Source organism: Acomys minous (assembly GCF_964271855.1).
Source record: "Acomys minous genome assembly, chromosome: 8".
Classification (NCBI taxonomy): Eukaryota; Metazoa; Chordata; class Mammalia; order Rodentia; family Muridae; genus Acomys; species Acomys minous.
In genome coordinates this window covers 26,711,009-26,733,820 of record NC_140489.1, presented here as the reverse complement: position 1 = coordinate 26,733,820, position 22,812 = coordinate 26,711,009, and the positions used below count along the sequence as shown (strand labels likewise).

Below are 22,812 nucleotides of genomic sequence, written 5' to 3'. Positions count from 1 at the left end.
GGGAAGCAACGTAAGCTAGACAGCAGCTAGTGTCAGGAGATGTGCGGCCAGTTACCATGGAAGTGCCGAGGTACATAACTGTGAACCTCCCATTTGACCTTTTAAGTCATTTTAGAAGTAGAGAGAGACTGATTGGCTGCCAGATGACAGAGTTTACGGGAGGGTTAGACTTTGTTTATGAAGAGGTTTGATATCCTTAGCTCCCAAATGCTTTCCTATTAATAAAATGAGCATGTTAAGAAGGTCATGTCAGAGTCTCGTGCTGTCCATCTACTAATGAATAATATTCATTGGTTAGGAAGTTATGCAAATTTTTATGCGCATGAGCATTCATATTAGATGGGGAGAGGCTGGCTAACCAAGGAAAGAAGCCATGTAGGCCCAGGTTCCCTGCTTTCTGTGCACTTTCCCATCCCAGACGAAGCAGTCTTGTCAGGGAACCTGAAGTGAGTCACCAATACAGAACCACAGCTCACAGTGGTATACTTCCTACAAAAACCTGTGCGTTTGCCTCATGAACTCCTTCCTACCTCTGCATCCCTCCCCGAGCACTCGCTCTTTCACAGGCCTGCACACTCAGGTCTCTGAATCCTGGGCACTTCGTACCCTCTTAGTCATTTGCCTCCTTACTGTTGGTGGTCTTAACATTAACTGATATTAATTTTATGTAAATCTTACACTCTTTTTCTCTCAGAATAGACGCAACGTGAAAAGACACAGGTTCCCTGTAATTTCTTCCTCAGAGTTTTGTACCCAGAAGGATGGTCAATGTCACCACATGAGCTACCTCCCAAAGGCTACACTGGACCATCACTAACATCAGAATCAACGACCATCATGTCCTATGAAGATGAAGCCACTGAAGGTGACAAGTCCAGGCCAATGTGGAGCCAGCAGGTACACATGATGGTCAAAACACCAAAGGCCTTCAGTTTTCAGTCCTGTCCTCTTATTATCTGTTCTCTATCACTCTGTAGAATTCAGACTAGCATTTTTATGTTAGTTATGACATTTTGGAAAGACCATAAATCTGTTTCCTATAATATGCACACATAAGGCCAGAGTCCTATATATCTGAAGATCTGACATATTTATCAAGAATCAAGTTGCCAGATAAATGTTATCCAATGGGAGAGTAGCACTTTCTAACTCTGCTCATCATTTCAAACCTTTCTGTCTTGTGTCTTTTGCAGTTCTCACTCTTAATGCCAGGTTTCGTTTACAACATCTTTGGAAACCTGGAAGTATCCTAAGGTGCAGGGAAATTCTCTAATGCCTCATAAAGTTTACCAAGGGAATGGCACTTTGAAGCCAGATAAGTAGGAGAAAAGGAAATTACTTGCTTTTCAGAATTACCTGGGAAGGGAAACAGATGGCCTCAGGCCTCCTGAACATGAATTCCAGTTCTGAGCTTTCTTACTTACCGTCAGAGAAACCCAGAATCCTGGGAGATTTGCCTGTTTCAGAAACATACCCAGTAAATGTGATTCTCTGTCAAATCTTAGGCCTTTTCAAATCCTACCCACTTCATGGTTTAGCTTTAGCTAACCGCATTTCTTATTTTATATAAACAGTATGCATGTTTCTAGAATTTTCTATGCACATCCCATTGAGCCATTTCATGATCATCTCATGTTGAAACACATCTTCTAAACCTCTATCCAGCACTCAAAATTCTGAGCCTAAAAATATTTTATGGGTTCTCATGCCGCATATTAGGGTGGGCACATAATACTTATCTGGCTCCTAGAAGTCACCCTTTGTTTACGTCCAGAACAGAGAAAAGGGAAGAAAAGAAACTCTTGTTTCATTTCCTGTACAAACCAACATGTTTTCTCTTTAACAACCATTTTTCAAACACTCTGTCATTGCTAGAGTGATGAGTCAGGTCTGAGGGAATCGTTGTGACTTGTTCCTCCTATCACAACAAGCCAAATAGTTTTGGGTTGGTTGATCTTGGATCCTCAGAGGATTATTTATCTCTGACCACCCCGTACAGATGTTTAGTTACGAAGGTGACCTCAAATGAGACACGTAATTTCTTGGTCTGACTCGTGTAAGATTCAGCCAAAAAGTCCACCCAGTGGGCAGGCTCCAGAAGTCAGACTGGAATGACAAAAGAGTACGAGGGACTAGGGCTGGGATATGTGGACAGGCCAGGAAGAGAGAGGGCTGGAGCCAGATGAAAGGGTGTGTGCTCAAAGGTAGGATGGAGAAGCTGGGCAGAAGTACAAAGGCGCGGGACAAAGCTGCCCTTGTATACTTCTAGAGTCTCCAAATCTGAGCTGCTTTGCATTTTCTCACTAGGAGGATGGCACATGACATTTAATATAAACCTGGCTGGGCAGGGTAGTACACGCCTGTAACCTCACTGCTTAGGGGGCTGAGGCAGGAGGTTTGCTGAGAGTTCCAGGCCACACAGGGCTACACAATAAAGCTCTCTTAAAAAAACAAAACAAACAAACAAACAAACAAAAACCAAGCAAGCAGTTAATAAGAACTGGAGGTTTAGTGCCTCCTACACACCTTGATGGTCATGGCAGCCTACAGCAGGATGCTAGAACCTTCCATAGGCTATCCCTTTCCGGTCTATCCACCCCAAAACACATCTTAATTTCTGCCATTAAGTGGTTTTCAATGTGACACCTCTAGGCCAGCAGCAGCAGCAGCAGCAGCATCGTCACTAGGCAGAAAAGCTTGCTCTCAGCCTGACCCTGAACTGACTGATTCAGAAACTCTGGGGTGAGGGCAGGGGTGGAGTCAGCAGTCACTGCTCTGTCGAGCCTTCTCAGCCACTTTGATGCAGTTTGGGAACCACTGTTTCAGACGTTTTGTTGATGATATCACAAGGTAAAAATGTCGAGGTATTGTAGTAAGACTTGTGAAAGAGACAAGCCATTCAAGTGTCAGCTGAAGAATTTTCTAGTCCGGGTTTTTGAGACACATGAAAGGGACACAGGGCTGTTGGGCTGGCTCAGGGCCTCATCATCTCTTGCTCAGAATCTCACCAATTTCAAACTTCTCTCCACAGTGCTACTGGAGACATGTGTTTGTCCTGAAGATCTTGTTAAACCCCCAACTTCACGCCCTTCATAAGGAGCTGGGGAGATGGCTCAGAAGCCCACAGTGCTTCACAAGCACAAGGACCTAAGTTCAAATAAACGCCCTGACCTTGTGGGAAAAGCCGCCCCATAAACCTATAATCTTCAGTGGTACGGGGATCAGAGACAGCAGAGTTGCAGGGGCTTGCTAACCACCAGCCTAGCTCCGGGTACAATGAGAGACCGTGTCTCAAGAAAATGAGGAGACGGTAAACAGGATAACACACACACACACACACACACACACACACACACACACTCACCTGCCTTCAGTGACTACATCCTGCCTATAAGATAAAGTCCCTGTGCCTGGTCCAGAAGCTCAAATCCTTCATTATCTGCCTCCGGGTAACTTCCCTGACCTTGTTTCCTTCCACAGTTCCCAATCTCCGAGACTCTATCTCCCTATCTGCAGGAAGCTTATACTCTCTCTGACATCACACTTGGCCACGCCGCTGACCTTGGCTGACAGCACGGAGCATAGAGACAGCCACCGCTTACATCTCAGCAGACTTTAAGTGTGATAGGGTTGTCCCATCTTATGTCTTTCCCTTTGCATGAATGAAGTCAGTACTGTCCTGGAGGGAGGCTGGTTCGTTTTTTCAGTTACGTGGGACTGCAAATGAGGACGCATGAGGACCCACCTGACACACAGCATCAGTGAGCAAGAAGTCCGAATGGCTGCAAAGCAAGGAGGTTTGGGGTGACTTGTTATTTAACCCAAGTGGACTACAGCAACACTTGTGAACTTTCTGTCCTGCTTACAGTGCCCTGCTTTCAATGACCTCACTTCAGCTCCTCATTTTATCCCCAGCTCAAGTGGTCTACTCGCAATCTGGCCTTTATCTTTAAATGGTCACTCTCACTGCTAGAAGCTCCTATAGATGCTACAGACATGTCACTGTGTCCAGGGAGCTGTGCTACAGGCTTCCCACCTGCTCACATTATTATTGTACTTTCCAGCGTACTATTCTCCTCACTACTTAATACAATCATTATCACTCATGAGGAGACTGGTTCAGAGAATCAAAGAGGGGTGCCCAAGTTTCCCAGGCACAGTTAGAGCGCCGAGTTCTAACCAGCTGGGAATCCGGTATTGCATTCAGCAATCTACCCTGTGCCACATACCTCTGTCCCTCCCCAGTCACAAGCTTTCAGATCCTCTCACTCCACCAGGAAGGATAAGTCTCCACCTCAACAGTCAAAAGCCAGACTAATCTCCCACTTGCTAAAGCTGCTGCGAGCAATATATCTCAGGCACTGAGAAGACACTCACTCTGTGTGTGTGCGCACACTCTTGCAATGCATGTATTCATCCCTAAGGTAGACAAGGTGCTGGCAGCCACAGGAAAGCAGGGATAGTTTGTCTGATCTTTCCCTTCAAAGGTCCAGGCCGCAGGAGTGGAATGCTGTGACAAGACAGACAGATGTCCGCTGAGAACACAGGACTTTACGGTGTGTTCCCGAGGAGGAGGCAGGGAAAGGCTCACAACTCCAAGAAGCGATACATGGGGTATCTTAGGTATGGAAACACAAACAGGCGTGTTGTCAAATGTATATTTGATTTTGGATTAAAGAGCAAAGGGGAGGGTAAAATAGCAAAAGGCTGAATCAGACCACCTGAGTAGGACAGTCCATCGGTTGCATAAAATTAGAAACACACATTTCAGCTTTCTGTCAGCCGCTGGAATTTTGTTATAAGGCTAAGAAGTGTGTGTGTGTGTGTGTGTGTGTGTGTGTGTGTGTGTTTCTTCTCACTAACCTTAAGAAAAAAAGACTACAAACCATAAAATGCTCAAAATAATTCCTTCGACACTCTAATCAGCCATATAAATGAGAGAGAGAGAGAGAGAGAGAGAGAGAGAGAGAGAGAGAGAATACAACAAAAGTACCTACCATGATATTCTTTTCACAAAACATTTATAGGGTAACAAAGCCTTGGTTACTAATTCAAATTCATTTCTCCTTCCCATTCTTTCCCCCATAGGATCTATTTATTACCTTTAAGTGATACCATCAGTAACACTAACATTTTCTCCTTGGAGTGTAGGAAACTGGTAAGTGCTCCAAATGACTGTGGGGCCAGTTTGGACAGGTCTGATTCACTCTTAAAACAATCACCCATTTCACAATAATAAGAGCCAGAATTTTTTGAATGCTTGTTGCTAATGCTTGATATTATTCAGACACTGGCTCATATACTCTCCCAAGCAGCAAGTACAATCAGTATCGTCACTTTATAGATAAGGAAGGAGAGCAAACGAGGGGCAGAAAGCATGAAGGAGACAGAGGGAGTGAGAGAAAGGCAGGCAGGGGCAGTAGCTTCACAAAAGCAGAGTTAATGATTCACTCACAGCCCTCGGGCAGCTCCTTTCAGCAGAGTCTGTATGGGAAAACACACACACACACACACACACACACACACACACACACACACACACACACACACACACACACACACACACTACAGCTCTTCATCCCAGGGAAAGGCCAGCGTCCAACAAATCCATCCCCCATCTTCAACTATCCATCCCATCGAGAGGCGGTGTCCAGCAAATTGCTTGGCAACGCGTGCACGAAACTCCATCCAAGGCCGGGGTCCTTGGCGGGCCCCTGGGCGCTGTCCAGCGGGCAGAATGCCTGAGAGGCCAGGCTGGGGTCCCGTCGCAGAACACCCCGAAGCTGGGGCACAACGCCAAGGCCGGGATTTAGAGCGGGGGCGGGGGGGGTGCGGGTTGGGCGAGGCACCGTCTCCAAGGACACCTGTTGTCACCTCCCCACTCAAGACAACTAAGTCGCCCTGGCCGACTTGGATCTCAGGGGACCGCACCGACTGGCAAGACGTGCTGCGATGTGTGTCGGGGTGGGGGACTCACGAGGTCTTCCCACGAACGCCCGGCGGAGGCCACCTCTCCCCATCCCTCCCACTCGGGGCTCCCGCGGCTGGTGGTGCGCTCGGCGCTGGCTCGGTTCTCCGAGATGCACGGCGCTAGGACCTCGCGGCCGGCGCCCCGCGCCGTCCACCTGCGGCGCCTAGGTCGTTCTCCGTCACGGGCTGTACTCACCAGCATCTAGGTGAGCAGAGTCCCGGCGTGGGCGGTGAGGTCCGTGCCACCGCCAGCTCCCCAGCCCGACCCCGTCCCGCCGCCGCTTTCGCTGAGCTCCCTTCGGGTCGCAGCACCACCACAGCCAGCTCGCCACTCTGGGCTTGCTGGGCGCCCGCCGACACAGAGCACAGCTCTCGCTGCTCCTGATTGGGCGCAGCTTGTGCAAGAGCCGCGTTCTGATTGGACAGGAGAAATAAGGTGGGCGGGGCCATCCCTGGAGTCTGGCTGTCCTGGCCTTAGTTCCCACCGCACCTGGGGCCAGCAGGACACTGAAACCCGCTTGATTACTCTCCGCGTCCCTAGGGGCAAGGAACAGTGTTTCAAGGGTGCTAGGGCCTAGGGATCATGATGGAGTCTCAGCTATTCCCCCTGCGGGCTGGCGTTTGTGAACGAACCTTCACCATGCTGGGAGCCGTGCTTCTCTGGCCTCTCTCATGCTTGGACTTTACCATTTCCCCCATACTTTTTACTATAGAGTGTAGGGCTTAGACAGACGCCTGTAAACAATCGGTGCCAAATAGTGTTTGTGAACCCAGATTGAACACTACACACAATCTGTGTATGGTCCCTGCCTACCAGAGCTCATAAGAGAGAAGAGGTTTGTCAGAGAGTCCAATACTGTTAATATATGTGCTAGGTACTGGCAAAGAAAAGAGCGAGTTGAGCTGATGTCACCGACGAAGAACTTAATGTCTAGCTGAAAGATGAGGTTGAGTCATAACACAATGATTTCCCTAATGTTAACATGGTGTATATTATTTGGTAGGCATTATACCAAGAAAAATATATATATACATATACACTTTTATAATCCAGAAATTCAGGAATAGTTGCCGCAGAGACATCTATATGTGCTGCGAGCCTCGAGGATAAAACAAAAAAGTTCTGAAGATGTCAAAATGGCACCTGAAAGACATCAGCAGGGCCCCAGTCCCTACGACGGGGGAAGGGCATAACTAATCCCATCGTCTGTCTCTTCATAGTTCCTTAACCCTCCGTTCCTACCTGTTCTGAATCTTTCTAAAAAATAAAAACAAGCTGTGTGACTCCTCACGTCACTCTTAAAATACCCGCTCTGCCACCTAGATGGCCATGGGTACAAAGAAGCTCTGGTTTTTGTCATTTATATTAATGAACAAGTAAATAGTACACCTTATGCGACCTTTTTTTTTTCCCCCTACAAGCGTTTCTCTCCTTCTGTGCTCTTAGGCTCACAGAAGCCTTAAGAAATGTTGCTGGTAGGGGGAAAAAAAGTACTTAAACAATACCAGCTGGCATCCAGTTTGACCTACTCTAAACAGTGTTTGCCTCTATCCCAAGTTAAGAGCCACAGTCTGTAGGAGAAAATTAACTCTATTTTCTGTACTTTATATTTACAAACAGACCCTGGATCCCCTTATATTGGAAGAGCAGACTGGCTGTGGGTTGAGCCTCTCTTGGTTGGAACATGGAGTAAAACAGGACAGAGGCTAGGTGAAGAAAACCCTTTCAGGGCGCATGCAGCCAACAGCTTGTGACTCCTGCCTGATCGCTTTTCAAGGCTGTGGCTTTTGCCGAAACAGAAGCTCTGTTTGAATCGCTCATATGCTCACTCCAAAGAAAAGACACTCGCTTCTGCCATCGTTGGAGGCTGACCTAAGATGATGTGTCAGACTACTGAAAATTATGGTCGCCTTGCGCTAACCTCAGCCCACAAATGCCAAAGGAAACAAGGCAGTGGAGTCTGCTCCCCTCAGGGTGAGGCCACTTAACACAAAGTTCTACACCCTGCCTCATCTAGGAAGACGCTTTATTTACGTCTGGCATTTCTTCATTCTGGACTGACACTAAGTATTTAAGACTGGACTAAAATGTCCTTTCCTGTGTGAGGCCTTCACCAAGTCTCCCAGGCACAAAGTAACAGTGCTCTATCCATCTGTTGCAAGTCTTCAACCAGAACCCTATGCGTTTGCCGCCCAGCCTAGCTCCACTACCTAGCTCACTACCAGAACACAGCAGACACTCTGTAAACATGAGAGACTAGACTTTCCAACAAGCTAATACTGTACTCCTAACCTAAATTTCAGCAGGGTACCCTTCAGCTCCTGAGTGAAAGGATAGTGACTTAAAGTTAACATCCATTCAAACTGTAAATGGGTAGTTCCTGCATGTTGGATACTGTTAAGTGAAGAGAAAAATGATACCTTTATTGTATGTACACAAGGTGAAGTGGGATTGTATAGCTAATATACAAAACAATTTGGCAGTTTCTCAAACAAAAAAAAAATTAAGCTCAAAGTTACAATATAACCTCCTAATTCCACTTACATAATCAAGGAAACTGCCTGGGCATGGTTTTCAGCCCCACCACTCTGGAGACAGAGGCAGGTGAACCTCTGATTTTGAGGCCAACCTGTACAGCAAGTTCCAGGCCATCCAGAGCTACATTTGGACCCTGCCTCAAAAAGAATTAATTAAAAAAAAAAAAACAGAAAGCTGAAAGTGTATGTCTGCATAAAAATGTGTTCAAGAATATTCATAGAATTCTTATCTATTATAGCAGAAAAGCACAAAGCCGAGATGCTCATCAATTGTTCATCAATACCATGGCAAATACTCAGTGTAATGGAGTATTATTCAGCTACAAATACAAACGAAGTACCGATGTTCATCACAATGTACGTGAATCCTGAAAATGTTATGCTAAGTGAAAGAAGTCAGAAGCCAAAGGTCACACGATGTATACCTCCATTTCTGTACTCTGTCTGCAATAGGTAAATCTTTTATAGGAAGCTGAATAGTGGGAGATGGGGAAATGAAAAATAATTGCTTCCTGGTGACCAGGTCTCCTCTGGGATAAAATACTTTGTAAATAAAGAATGAATGTCTGCTGACTTCTGAAAAACAAAACTATTATTATTATTATTATTATACAGCATACATTCTGAGAGTGCAGGAAGTACTCCGTGGAAAACATTAATTAAATCCTAAAATGAAGTGCCTAAAAGTATACTTCTCTAAGTGGAGGCACTTTGGCCGGCCTGACCGAACCTCAACAGAACACATTTAGACCTCATGGCCCCACCTTTAGTGGCCCAGAGAGGATTTACTTTGTACATCTGTGGTGTCTAAGAGAATGGTCTATGAAAATAGAAACCTTCTTTTTATCTTTTTCCCTCTGTGTATGTCATTTTGAGATTGTCACATAGCTTAGCCCGACCTTGAGCTTAGTGTGTAGACAAGGATAGCTTTGAAGGCCGGATTCTCCTGTCTCCACCTCCCAAGCGTTGGGCTTACAGCCAACAAAATGCTTTTTTATTTAAGGTATTCAATAACCTGGCCACTAGATCTGTGGCTATCAGACTGTAGATATGGGGGGATTTTTTTTTTATTGTTGTTTTCTGAGACAAGGTTTCTCTGTGTAGCCTTGCCTGTCCTGGAGTCCTGGAGCTCACTCGCGCTGCCCTTGAACTCAAAGAGATCAACCTACCTCTGCCTCACACATGTTGCGATTATTGAAATACTGAGTTTTAAGTTGTACTGAAATGTGAATAGCAACATGTAACTAATGACTACCAACATGGCATCCAAATTTTGAACCATCCAACCACATGTGGTGGGGCATGCCTTTAATTCCAGCACTAGGGAGGTAGAGGCAGGTGAAACTCTGTGGAGTTTGAAGCCAGCCTGGTCTACAGAGTGAGTTTCAGATCAGCCAGAGCTTCATGGTGGGAATGCCAACAAACAGACAAATGAACAAACACATTAGAACCATCTTAACTGTTACAGAATAGGAGAGTCTGTTTCTTTGCTGCCCACACCATGGCTCAAGCCTATACCTAGCAGAAACCCTTCAGTGGTATTTCACTGCCCCTAACTCCTTTTGCATGAACATCAGTCCAACACGATTAGCTGTGTCATTATGCAAAGTGCTTCTCTTCACAAGTATGTATGGATTAGTCCATTTATGAGACATGGTAGAAATAGGACCAAGTAAAAATGTCAGGCAACTTTAAAGTGCTGCTCTTAGGCTGGAGAGATGGCGTGGCATTGTTCTTACACGAATTGTGTTTCATGCCCAGCATCCAGATCACGGGGCTCCTGGCGATCTGACATCCCTTGATCTCCTTGGGTATGTACAGGTAACAGAGTAACAAAAAATCATTTAAAGGGGATGATTTTGAGAAAGGTGAGAGGAAGGGAAGAGTAAAGAAATCCTTTCAAAGGACCAACACCTCCATGCAATTGCTTCTCCAAATAGAAAATTTCACTACTAAGATGTTAATGTTGGAGAATCACACTATTTACATTACATTTATTGGACCTGGGGGTGGTGCAGGGAGGGGCGCTCTGCGATAGCATGAAGTTGTGGTAGTCAGAGGGTAATTTGCCGAAATTGGTTCTCTCCTTCCATTACTTGATTTCTGAAGATAAAACTCAAGTTGTCAGGCTTGGGATCACGTGTCTTTTCCCCCTGAGCCATCTCATTACCCTGAAGAACCTTTTAGATCCCCTTTCCCCCACCTCGGGCTTTGCAGCCTCCTTAGCTCCTTCAATGTATCTCTAATCATACTTCTATTGAACTCAAAATCCATAGTATAGAATGAAGTTATTTTCTAAGCCTCATTCTACAACGTAGTCTCCTCCAAGGCCAGATTCATTTGTTACATAAATATTTACAGATCTCGTGTATTTTGTGCACAAACAGTCCTAGGTGCTATGAAAAGAAAGAATGACTCATTGTCATGTAACTCCTGACAAAGAGGTACACAAATAGCATCCAGTTAACAAGCGTCAAGCACTTAGGATGGTGTATGGTGTGTAGTGACAGGAATCATCAGATATCATAGATATAATTATTTCAGATAATGTAAAACTCACAGTCGAGTTTTAGGGTTAGGGATAAAGTTAGTGGTAGAATGCTTGCCCAAGGATATATAAAACCCTGAGTTCCATCCCATGTGGTAAAAATAAATAAACTGATTGATAAGAAAATCAAAGTTGTTCTTTTAAATCTTATATGGCTCTTATTTTAAGAAAGCTGCATATTAGTGACAATAAACAAAAAAGAACAGAGCACACTTGGGGTGTGGCTCAGTAGTAGAGCATTTGCCTAGGCTCTGGATTTAATATTCAGTGCTGCAAAAAGAAAATAATAAATCAATATTTTTTTAAAAGAGCCTTGCTTGTACTGCTGCCATGGTCTGAAGTTCCTCCTTTTTTTTTTTTTTTTACCCATAAAAACAAAAAGTATTTTTCTTTTCCCTCAGCACCCAGGATTCATTCCCTCACAATCCCACTGCTCATAGAAAAACTGCCCCCTTTTTGCTCTCCTGTGCCTTTCTGGACATCTTCAATAAATGTCTTCTTGAGTAAAAGAGAGTCAGGAAGATGGTTTTTAAAACTCCTATATCTTGGCCAGATGTGGCGGCTCACGCCTTTAATCCCAGCACTTGGGAGGCAGAGGCAGGTGGATCTCTGTGAGTTCGAGGCTAGCCTGGTCTACCAAGAGAGTTACTGGACAGCCAGGGCTATTACAAAGAGAAACCCTGTCTCGGAAAAACCAAAACCAAAACCAAAACCAACCCAAAACAACACTCAAAAAGCAACAATAACAAAAACTCCTGTAGCTTAGAAATACAAAAACTGGAGTCCTTACTGGACTACCATTCTCCACCTTAGAAGAAAGGATTGACAGAGTAACTCGGAGAAATCATACCTCCCTCATCAGCAGGAAAACAAAAACAAAAACAAAAACAAAAACAAAAACAAAGGAAGAACAAATAAGCCAACCTTTAACTAGAAAGAACTCCAGGATCCAATCCCAGGCCCTGGGACGGTGACAGGCCACAGAACAGGATGACCTAGAATAGATTTTGGACCCAGAACCACTTCTGTCTGTATCCCCCATTCTGTGATTCCACCACTGTTTATCCCAAGGCCGAAACATCTTGGAGCCTGTTTCTCATCAAAAAATAAGCAATTTTGATAATTAAATGGGACAGTTGTACAAATGCTTGGCATTTAGAAAATGCTTAATTGTATGCTAAATAAGTAACTGGATGTTTGCTTATTTATATAGGCTTTTTTTTATTGTTTTGTTTGTTTGAGACAGGGCCTCTCTATCTAGTTCTTGGCTGTCCTGGAACTTGCTCTGTAGACTAGGCTGGCCATCTGCCTCTGCCTCCGGAGTGCTGGGATTAAAGGCACGTGCCACCGTCGCATGCCCTCTAAGTCTCGTTGTTGGAAGAAGTTTCGCTATCATTGAAGGAATAGCATTGCTCACTGTTCTCCACCACTCACCATTACCAGTGGGTCAGTCCCCAAATCACTGCAGGGGTGTGTCCACACAGCTCCTCCGGTTCTCCATCCGGAACTGAACTGCTAGCAGAAGCCTGAAGGGCAGGGATTTGGCAAACCCCAAGTCCAAACCCTTCTCCCCAGCTGGCTGAGAACCATCCTACATTTGCAGCTTCCGGGGCAATTACCAGAACCTACACCCTCTTATTGTTTGTTTTCTTGTCTTAAGGATGGAGCAATCACATAATTTCAACAGGAAAAGCGACGCTGGAATCAGCGAGAGGGCCTGTGAAGCCGTGAACTTTCTGATCCTCATTTCTGAGCGGCAGTGAGGAAAGACATTTGATGTTGGCAGGATGGGGCTTGAGCTAGGCAAGAAACTGGGCCAGCACATGCTCAAACAGGCTGGGCAGCTAAGCAGGCCGTGTTTCAGGATTATAAACAGTGACCATCCTGACAAAATAGGAGCCCTCATCTCCTAAGTACCAAGTACCAGGTGCTCTGCCGGCACCACCAATCTTGACGACCACAAGCATCCAAAAGGAAGATTGTGCTAACCTTACTGTGTCCTCCATCCAGGTCACAGCATCCCAGTGAAGGCCAGTGCTTACTCGCCTTGCACACCTTCTGTGGTCCCCCAGAATCTGTGTTCACCAGTTAGGCCAGTGTCCAAAGAAGCTGACCTTCCAAATCCTAAAGCATGCAAGATTACAGGGACTCTTGTTTGGGGTTCATATTCTGATTATCTAGGGAGGCTGGGTCCAGGCCTAAAGTTCTGGATTCCCAGCAAGCTTCCAAGGATTGTTACTTGTCCAGGGACTTCAGTTGCAAACGTTAGCCCAGAGATGTCAACCTTGGCTGCAGAGTTAAAAACGACCGGAGAACTTTCAAACTGTGCAAGGCGCCCCTGACTTTCTCTCTAGAGAGAATGATTTTTCTTGGTCTGAGGGTGTGGCTCCCGAAGAACAGTTTCAAAGCTGTTATGGTGAAGGAACAAGCAGCCGCCGCTGAGAATTCAGCTGTGGAGGGACGCAACATTTGCAGGCTTCCGAGGATGCCCTGTGACCCTGTGTTCCCTTTTCCCAGCCACCCAGGCCTGTGCTGTCTGGCCTCCTAGGGAGGACGCCCTTGAAGGAGGCCTCTCTCCCAGCAAAACCCCGCGCCTGGAAGAGGTTCCAGCCACCACCTGTTTCCTTGAAATAGTTCGCAGCTGTGCCGGATGAGCTCATTGCTCTGGCTCCGCCGTGGGCCAAGTTGATCTGGAAAGTCCTCTTCCCAAGTCTGGGCTCTCCCTGCTCAGCACCAAGGAGTGGAGGGAGAAAGGGCCTTAGCTGCAGGGTGAAATGGAGCTTGGCTGGGTCTCTCAGTCCCCATAAGGAGCCTGTTCCTGGGTTGCATAGGGCTGTGGTCCCTAGTGACACCTCCTCCCATGCATACCCTCTCCACATACTTGGGAAGGAATGAAACCCCAAGGGGTTCTTCCTCCTCCTCCTCCTCCTCCTCCTCCTCCTCCTCCTCTTCCTCCTTTTCCAATGTATAAACAAATATTGAAGTACACAGATAAAAATACAGAGTCCATTTCTTTGTCTCTTTCCCAGATGCAACCACCAGGACCATCTGAGCTCAGGTCCTTTGTGGATGTGTAGTTCCATCCTCCCCTATACACTTGCAGCCCTGTGCTACAACCGGAAATGCATTGTGTCACATTGTTCTGAATGCTTTCTTGGCATCTTTCTCATGTAGTTATGTACACTTATTATTGTTGTTGTTGCTATTATTATTATTATTATTATTATTATTATTATTATTATTACTATTATTACATCTTTCAAGTGTGTCTGGAAATCACAATCTCCTTAGGGACATTATTTAAAATACAGAGGTTGGTAGGGCTCAACCCAGACCTGGTGAATATGAATTTCTCCTGGAGAAGCATGGGTAGTCTTTCCTTTTTGACTCTTTCTCGAAGTATCTCAGGTAATTCTTAAGATTCTTTGTCTTTACAATGGTTACATACACTCCATACATGTAATGCCCTTCCCCCACTCCGCACCCCCCAACCTCCTCCAAGTACTGGATATGAAGCCAGGGTGTTGAAAATGCCACACAGGTGCTCTACCAATGAGCTTCTGACTCAGCCCTCTATACCATCAATCTGTCCTAGGTCTTTGGACATTTAGGCTGTCCTAACAACGTTTTTATTGTGCTGAAAGAGCATACACATCATAGAGACACCCACACAGGTGTTTCTGTAGGGCAAGCTCAGTGAGTGGAGCAGACTTACGGAACTGATTTTCCACTCCAGAACACTTCTTGCATCATGAAACCTCACAGGGTGACAAGACCTTTTCTGGGGGTGGTTGTAAACACAGAGCCTGCTCATGGTTCCCCTAGGCTATATGACTGTGCTATATGCTAAGGCCCAAGATAACATTTATAAATTGTATAGTTAAAACTAGTTCAGCTAGCCAGGCATGGTGGTGCATGCTTTAATCTCAGCAATTGGGAGGCTGAGGCAGGCAGATCTGTGAGTTCAAGGCCAGCCTGGTCTTGCAAAGCAAGTCTAAGACAGCCAAGGCTACACAGAGAAACTCTATCTTGAAAAAAAGAAAGAAAGAGAGAGAGAGAGAGAGGGAGGGAGAAAGAAAGAAGACTAGATCATCTATTAGGAACAGAATGTGAGGCACATAAGTCACTTGAAATCTTTGGGAGCCATTTTAATATATTCACTTAATCTCACATTCACTCAAATTTATATAAAGCATGACAGTATATGTTCAAATACAAACTAAACTATTAACATTTTTATTATGGGATGAATATTTACACACTCTCTCATTCCTATGATGAGTCTTGATACATTAGCATTCTCAAAGGAAAAGAATGGATAAACTGAATATATACATCAAAAGGGGATGCATTAGATTGACTTACAACACTTGGTCTGGTCCAATGGCAGCTGTGTCATGCTGGAGAATGTAAGAATCCAGTATTATTCAGTCTACAAGGCTGGATGTCTCAGCTGTCCCACTCTGGCAGTGAGGTCTTGGGAATCCTGGTGAGTCGCTGCTTCTCAGTCTACATTAGAGCCTGGAAAAGCTGGTTCTAAAGACCAGCAAAGGACCACAGCATGCACAGGAGGATGGACTTGCTAGCTAGCAAGAGTGATGGTAAGCAGGCAAAAACCAGGCGCTTCCTTCTTCTCTGTCCTTTTATCTGGGTGGTCATCTGAAGGGGATGACCCATTTGGCATGGGCCTTCCTGCTTCAGGTAAACCTGATCAAGGAAATCCATTACTGGAACACCTAGCAGAGTTTTAGTTGATTGCTGATCTGGTCAAGTCGACAGTCAAGATCAGCCATCACACCTGATCACCAACGCAGGAGTGGCTTGTATTAGAAGGAGAGGTTTAGGAAGGAAGAACACCCATGAACAGGATCCATGCTTATTAAAAGAAGCCCAAGAGTGGATGGCTCATTCCTTAGTCACTTGGGCATGCAACATCTATGAAACAGAAAGCCGGTTCTCACTGGATACAATTTCTGCCAGGGCCTCCCTCAGTCTTGAACTTGCTGGTCTCCCAACTGTGTGTCAGAAACACATTTCTGTTGGTTATGAGCTTCTAGGTTGGAGGCGCTTTGTCGCAGCAGGCAGATGCACTAAAACCATCTTCCACACCTGATTTTCATGTTATGTTTTTTAAAATGGGAGTGGTTTCACACTGTAGTGCATCCTCCCCTCAGACCAGCATGTGGCCAAGAGGTCCTCAGATTCACCTTTACTGTATTTATAAGGAGCGAGCTGTTTGGGGACCCTTACCATTTACTAGTTGGTCACAACAAGCATTTAATATTCATCATAAACCCATTACCGGAAGGCCTCTTTAGCAACCACGAGTCTGAGATCAGTATGGTGGAGTTTGGGAGGCTAAGCAGTGACCAGGGAAGAGAGTTCTGGACAGAGAGTTTGGGGGTAACAACTCAGGGAAGGTGAAGTTGCTTAGAAGCCACGGGATGGACTAGTATGCCCACTGTAGCAGTGAGAGGTTCAGAGTTGCTGTACTCCAGGAGTCTGATCTTCAAGGTCCAGAGCCTCTGCTTTTTTTGAGCCTGCTGTCTTCAAGATGGCTGAACCCAGGCTCACCCTGTGAAGAGAGCTGGCCATCTAGTTAAGCCAGTTCTGAAAAGCCCAATTCCAGGGCTTGTGAGACAGCTTAGGAGCAAGAGAGGTACTTGCCACCAAGACTGATATATGAGTTCAAATCCACTGGTCCCACATAAAGGAAGGAGGAAACTGACTTCTACAGATTGTTCTCAGACTTCCACACTCAAGTTGTGATGCACCACTGACCCAATCTCTCTGTCTGTTTCTGTCTCTGTCTGTCTCTGTCTCTGTCTCTCTCTGTCTCTCTGTCTCTCTGTCTCTGTCTGTGTCTCTCTGTCTCTGTCTCTGTCTCTGTCTGTCTGTCTGTCTGTCTGTCTGTCTGTCTGTCTCTCTCTCTCTTATACACACACAGACACACACACACACACACACACACACACACATCAATAATAGAATAGTGGGGTTAAACTCGGTTAAAAACATATGCACCGACACCCTCTAGTGTAAATCAGTGCTATTGCAAAGGACTGGCAAATGGATTTGTGGATCCGCCTAGAGTCTAGGCCCTGAAATATGACAACTGATTATATAAAATTAGGATGACTATCTAGGGATGTCCTTGAAATTACGAAAGCATCCTCTCACTGGAGTGTCTGGATTAAAAAAAATAGACTCATCCATTTTACATGGTCTGGACAGTTGTGATGAGATGACTCTTGCAAGTTGGTTTGCCGATGCGTCACATTTTTCTAACCAGTGTGTTCCACTGTGCTTGGTTACAGGCCAGTTAGTTAGTTAGTTAGTTAGTTAGTTAGTTAGTTTCTGTGTTTATGGGTCGGTATGCTAGTGCCTCTGGAATTCATCTTGATTGCTAGGGCCTCAAATACTCCAATAGCCTTAAGATTTTTCCAGATTCTTACTCAGGTTAAAGTTAGGGTTAGGGTCAGGTATTCATTGAATAAACCTCTCTAGGAGCATGCAATTGGTGGTCTTTGTTGTCGACTTAATTGGATCTGAAGTAAACTAAGAGATACACTTCTGGGTAGGTATATAAGGCTATTTCCTGGATGTATGGAGGAGGAAAATTTTCCCTTATAGTGGAGAGCACAATGGACTGAATCTAAGGACGGTAAGGAAAGCTGTTGCTTTGGTTGCGAGTGCATCTACCCTATTGCTGGCACCAATACCATTTTCTATGGACATTAGAACCCAGCATGTGTTGAAGGACCAGTGGCTTCCCTTTAGCTCTAGATTGGGACTGCTGAGGCATCCAGCCTTGTGGACTGAACAGATGCTGAGTCCCAGTCTCTCCAGCATGCCAAAAGCCACTGTTGGGCTACCCAGTATATAGCATGCAGCCCCCTGTGATACCTAGCCATACCATCTGTTTCTTTACAGAACCCTGACTAACGCAAAGCACAGAATAAATTCTGGATTTATGAAGAAACCAACAAATAGCCAGGCAGTGTTGGTGCACTTTTAATTCTAGCACTCAGGAGGCAGAGGCAGGTAGATCTCTGTGTTTGAGGCTAGCCTGGTCTGCAGAGCTAGCTCCAGAAAAACCAGGACTACACAAACACTGTCTTGTAAAACAAACAGAGAGAGAGAGAGAGAGAGAGAGAGAGAGAGAGAGAGAGAGAGAGAGAGAAATCAATGAGTGTTGCCTGCCCAGAACTTCTTTCTGTTTGTAGGGCTTGGAGCCAGCAATTTTCTTTTCATCCCTCAACCCACAAAGTTTTACTGACACTGTCAATCAGGTGTCCTGTTCTCCTCAGTAAGTAGGTGGGCCTAGAACCAACTTTTTTTGCGGGGTGGGGGGTGGGTGTCAGGTTCAAGACCCAACCTTTAAATGGCAGTGGAAGTATTGCTCTGTAGAAGAATGTTAATTCAGAACCTGGCTGTTCTGGCAAGAGATCACATTAAAAAAACCATCTAAATCTATGTGATCTGGCTGGCAAGAAATCCTCCAAAGATCATCTAGGCCTGTGTGATCCGGTTGGAATACAAGTATACCTTTAACCCAGGAGATAGAGGCAAATAGATTTGAGTTCAAGGCCAGCATGGTATAGAGCAAGTATCATATAAAGAAAAGCTTAGGTCCAGGTGTGGTGGTGCATGCCTTTAATCCCAAACAAAGGAAGAGTTAGTTTGTAGAAGGAAGCACCCATGTTTGAAAGTGACGTCCAATTGAGTGGCAGAAAAGGTGACAAATAGAGATTTGGCAGAATAGATACACCCAACTCTCAGGAGAAGAGAGAGGGAAGGGAAGCTATTTAGGAGGCAGTTTTTCAGAGAGAGGAATAAGGTTTTTGGCTTTGTTTTGTTTTGTTTTTAACCAGGACAGTAGTAGAGAGATGGGTTGCAGAGAGAGAACTCAGGGAAAAATGGAATAAGCCAGACAATGAGAAGAAACCAGAAGATTAGAACAGATTGCTGAGTTAGTTTGTCTCCAAGCAGAACAATTCTGAGAGAAGAGAGAAACCAGATTAAATAAGTCAGCTGGGAGAAGAGTTTGAGCCAGAATAGCTGAGTTGAACCAGTCAGCCCACAGCAAAGAAAGATCAAGTAAGGGTGAGCTCAGTAAGCAGTAAGTCTCAGAGGCTGAAAACATTCTAGGCCTTGATTGGACTATACAGAGGCCAGAAGCTTCCAGGAGTGAGCCTAGTCCAGGAGAAGGAGGCAGTAAGCCTTCCAGATAACAATTGAGCAGGAGAATCAAAGTTACTTCAACGCTGTTCCCTGTCTGTCTCATTTACAGGGTCAGGTAATTAGATTGTTGGCACCATCAGCTTACTCAACATCTCTCTGTATAATTCTGATCCTTGCTCTGTCCTCTAATGAGGAATTCTATTTTCATTATATCCAAAATGAATCTGAAAGATTACATTTCACTTAATTCAGTTTTTTTTTAAAAAAGATGTGAACACATTCTCATAAGCTTCAGAGGGATAGGGTAATTCTGAGTGCTAAGTCTACAATGATTCTTTCCCCAAAGAGGATCTATTAGATTGATGTGCCTGAAGTCCAACCCACGAGTACAGTCATGTGTTCCATGATGTTTCAGTCAACAGGAAACGCTCTATGTGGACATGGTTCCATAAGATTGTAATAGAACTTTGGGAGTGGAGAGGGGTCAGCAGTTAAGAGCACTTGGTACTTTTGCACAGGTCCCAGGTTTGGTTCCTTCATTGGATAGATCCCAACTATCTGTAACTCCAGCTCCAGGGCATGTGATGCCCTCTTCTGGCCTCCACCGGCATCTGCACAATCACAGTACCCACACAGACAAGCAGGCACGCATACATCCACACACGCAAGTAAAAATAACCAGGTAATTAAAAAGCATTCTAGAAACAAATAACCCCCTTCATCTAGTGATGCTCAGCTGCTGTGACATCATAGCCCAGGGCACTATCACAAATGCTAGGAGCCAGGCGGGCTCCCCAGAACTGAAACAAAAGGAAACCTTAGACTACAATTTGATAATCTTGAATAAGAGCTGGGATACCAGCAGGAGAAAAGATGAGGGTGAAACAGCTTTAAATTTACACTTGTTGAAATGGAAACACTGGGACTTCAGTCCCCTCATAGTGGGTGCTGCTCCTCAGCCATTGACAACATCTGAAGCAAGCTCACTTTAAGGGACTAGAAGCTCCAGCCAGGACATCTTCCTAGAGAGTCAGCTGTACTGCCTTCTTTTCATGTCCCACTCTATCTCTTGTGACCCTCTGTTCTTGCCAGCCCCATGCCCCTATTCTATCTTAAGGCCCTACAGACCTTGGCACCTATAACAGGAAAGGCCACACCCACGTCTTGACCCACAGAGCTTCAGGTTGTGTTTCTGTTCTGGACTGGATCCCATAGTCTATCAGGAAGCTCAGGTTCATCCCCCAAAACCTAACAAAGTCTCTAGAAAAAGCTTTTAGACTGAGCCATGAACTGCCATCATCACTTCCAGAGCAGTCACAAGACCACAGCCAGCGCTCAATAATAAACTGTTTGATGGTGGCATGGTGACTAAGTCAAACTGAAGCCTTGGGTGACCGTGATATAGAGCCCCATCTAGAGGGCTGACAACGTTAATGACAGAAAAGGGAAGAAGGATGCAGCACATTGAGTGTTTTGAGGGGGCCCTCAGTGGCTTTGATTCTGCATAGCAAGAAAGTGAGCCATTAAAGGCTGGAATATTTTGGGGGAATCAGGCAATGACTCAGTCCAAGGATAAAGTTACTGTGACAGTTGTGAAAAGCCATTGTGTAAACTTCAGTGTAGATAACTAGGTAGTGTTATGGGAATTAACTATGTGTGTTATCACAGAGATAAAAAAATGAAGACTTGGGGACATTCCATTGCCAGGCTCAGCAGAGTACTTTATTCTGGCTGTGGAGATGCTGTGGGAAACTCAGAGGTGATAAAAATTTACCCCAAGATTATAGAAATGACAATGGAGGCAGGTAGACCTTTGCTGGCAGGTCCTTAGGTCCAGTACATGAGAGAATCTCTCAGATAGTTTCCAAGGGGGAGACTGTACAAATGTTGCTACACAAATGTTTTTCTAAGTTGTACTATGAAGCATCCATACTATGTTTAAATCCAGAGTCTGAACTTTTGAACACAATCCCACAGATTGGGCACACAGTGGCAACTTTATTTCCCATTTCTTTCCTGTTCTATTTGTTCCAAGTGCATATTTCCTATCACAATTTATGCATTTGCAAAACTACATACAGCCACGCCCCCTCCATTTTTCAAAGGGATGAGATTTTTATAAGCACTATTACCACATAGGAAAAGCTTCATTCTTTTCTATGGTCATATAGTACTTTACTTCTTGAAAGTAGTATCTTCTACATCTCCAGTTATTTTTAATGGACATATATTTCTTTTGTCTATTATTTTGTCATTACAAGTAGTTCTGTAATATTCTTATAGAATATTACAATAGTACAATAGGGGCCTGTACTTGCTAGTTTTTACTTCAACTCTACACAAGCTAGGGCCACGAAGGAAGAAGAAATCATAGTTGAGAAAACGCCTCAATAGGATTGTCCTGTAGGCTAGTCAGTAGGGCATCCTCTTGACTGGTGATTGATGCAGGAGGGCCCAGTGCAGTGTGAGTGGCACCATCTCTGGGCAGGTGGCCCTGGCATAAAAAAGCAGGCTGAGCAAGCAATGAGTAAGCAAGCCGGTAAGGAGCATTCTTCTGGGGCTTGTTTTCAGTCCCTGCTTCCAGGTTCCTGGCCTGGTGAGGTCTTGCCCTGATGTCTTTGGAGGATGGACTGTGATGTGGAACTGTAAGTTGACATAAAATCTTTTCTCCCCAAGTTGTTCTTGGTCATGTTTTTTTTTTTTAATCACAGCAATAGAATCCCTAACAAAGACACGATCCACAGTGGCAAAGCACCTAAAAATAGATATTGGGTAAAGCTGAGAGCAATTACATGCAGGATTGGTAAAAGCAAGCAAGTGAACTTCCTGGAGGCAGCCTACTCATTTTTGCATGGCTGACGAATGGGTGCATCTCTGGTTTTGGCAAAGCTTCAGGGATTTTGCCTCAAGACTTCTTATTGTTGCTGTATTGTCTTTCCATGCTTGTCCCATATGCCTGGCATAATGCAGTTGAGCATAAATAGATCCTCACTGCCTATAATATAATATTATGCCTCCATAGGTGCTATCCCCTGTGTTGGGCAGATTTCCAGAGATGATTTTATAATTCCTGATAATGGGTCTTGAATTGATTCAGGTAATTTCAAAATCCTCCTGCAATATAGCAGAAACTTTTAGGAACTCTATGAACCTTCCTGTGGATTACACCACGAAGGAAACCAAGATTAAAACAAATAATCAAGGAAATGCATGCATTCTAGGTTTAGTCTGAGGATAAGGCCCAGGTGTACACCATGATAGGAAAGACCATATGAGTATAGAAACAAAGAATAAATGGTTATCTATACAAGACAAGAAAGACATCTGTTTCTTAGAAAAACCTTGACATAAAAACTCTTGCTTTGAACACATACCATAAATTTAAAATAATAAAAAGATAAAACTTCTGCTTTGAATTCATGATGAGCATCTAGATAAAACCGCTGCTTTAAACTGACAATAAACAAAAGTATCTAGTTAGATACAGTTCTAATAAAAGAACTTAGAATCAATAGTCCTACTGGAATTCCCTGTTTATGCAACATTGTATTTATTTTTGAGTGAGACAATTT

General features: G+C 44.7%; 1 protein-coding gene across 1 annotated transcript in view; it reads right to left on the bottom strand.

Annotated features, from left to right (window-relative positions):
• STON2 (stonin 2) overlaps nt 1-6,320 on the bottom strand; it is a 150,372-nt gene extending 144,052 nt beyond the window's left edge. The window contains exon 1 of the mRNA XM_084791579.1: nt 6,167-6,320. The gene's annotated coding sequence lies outside the window, so the exon portion shown is untranslated. The remainder of the gene's footprint in view (nt 1-6,166) is intronic.
• Between the last annotated feature and the right edge of the window lie 16,492 nt (nt 6,321-22,812).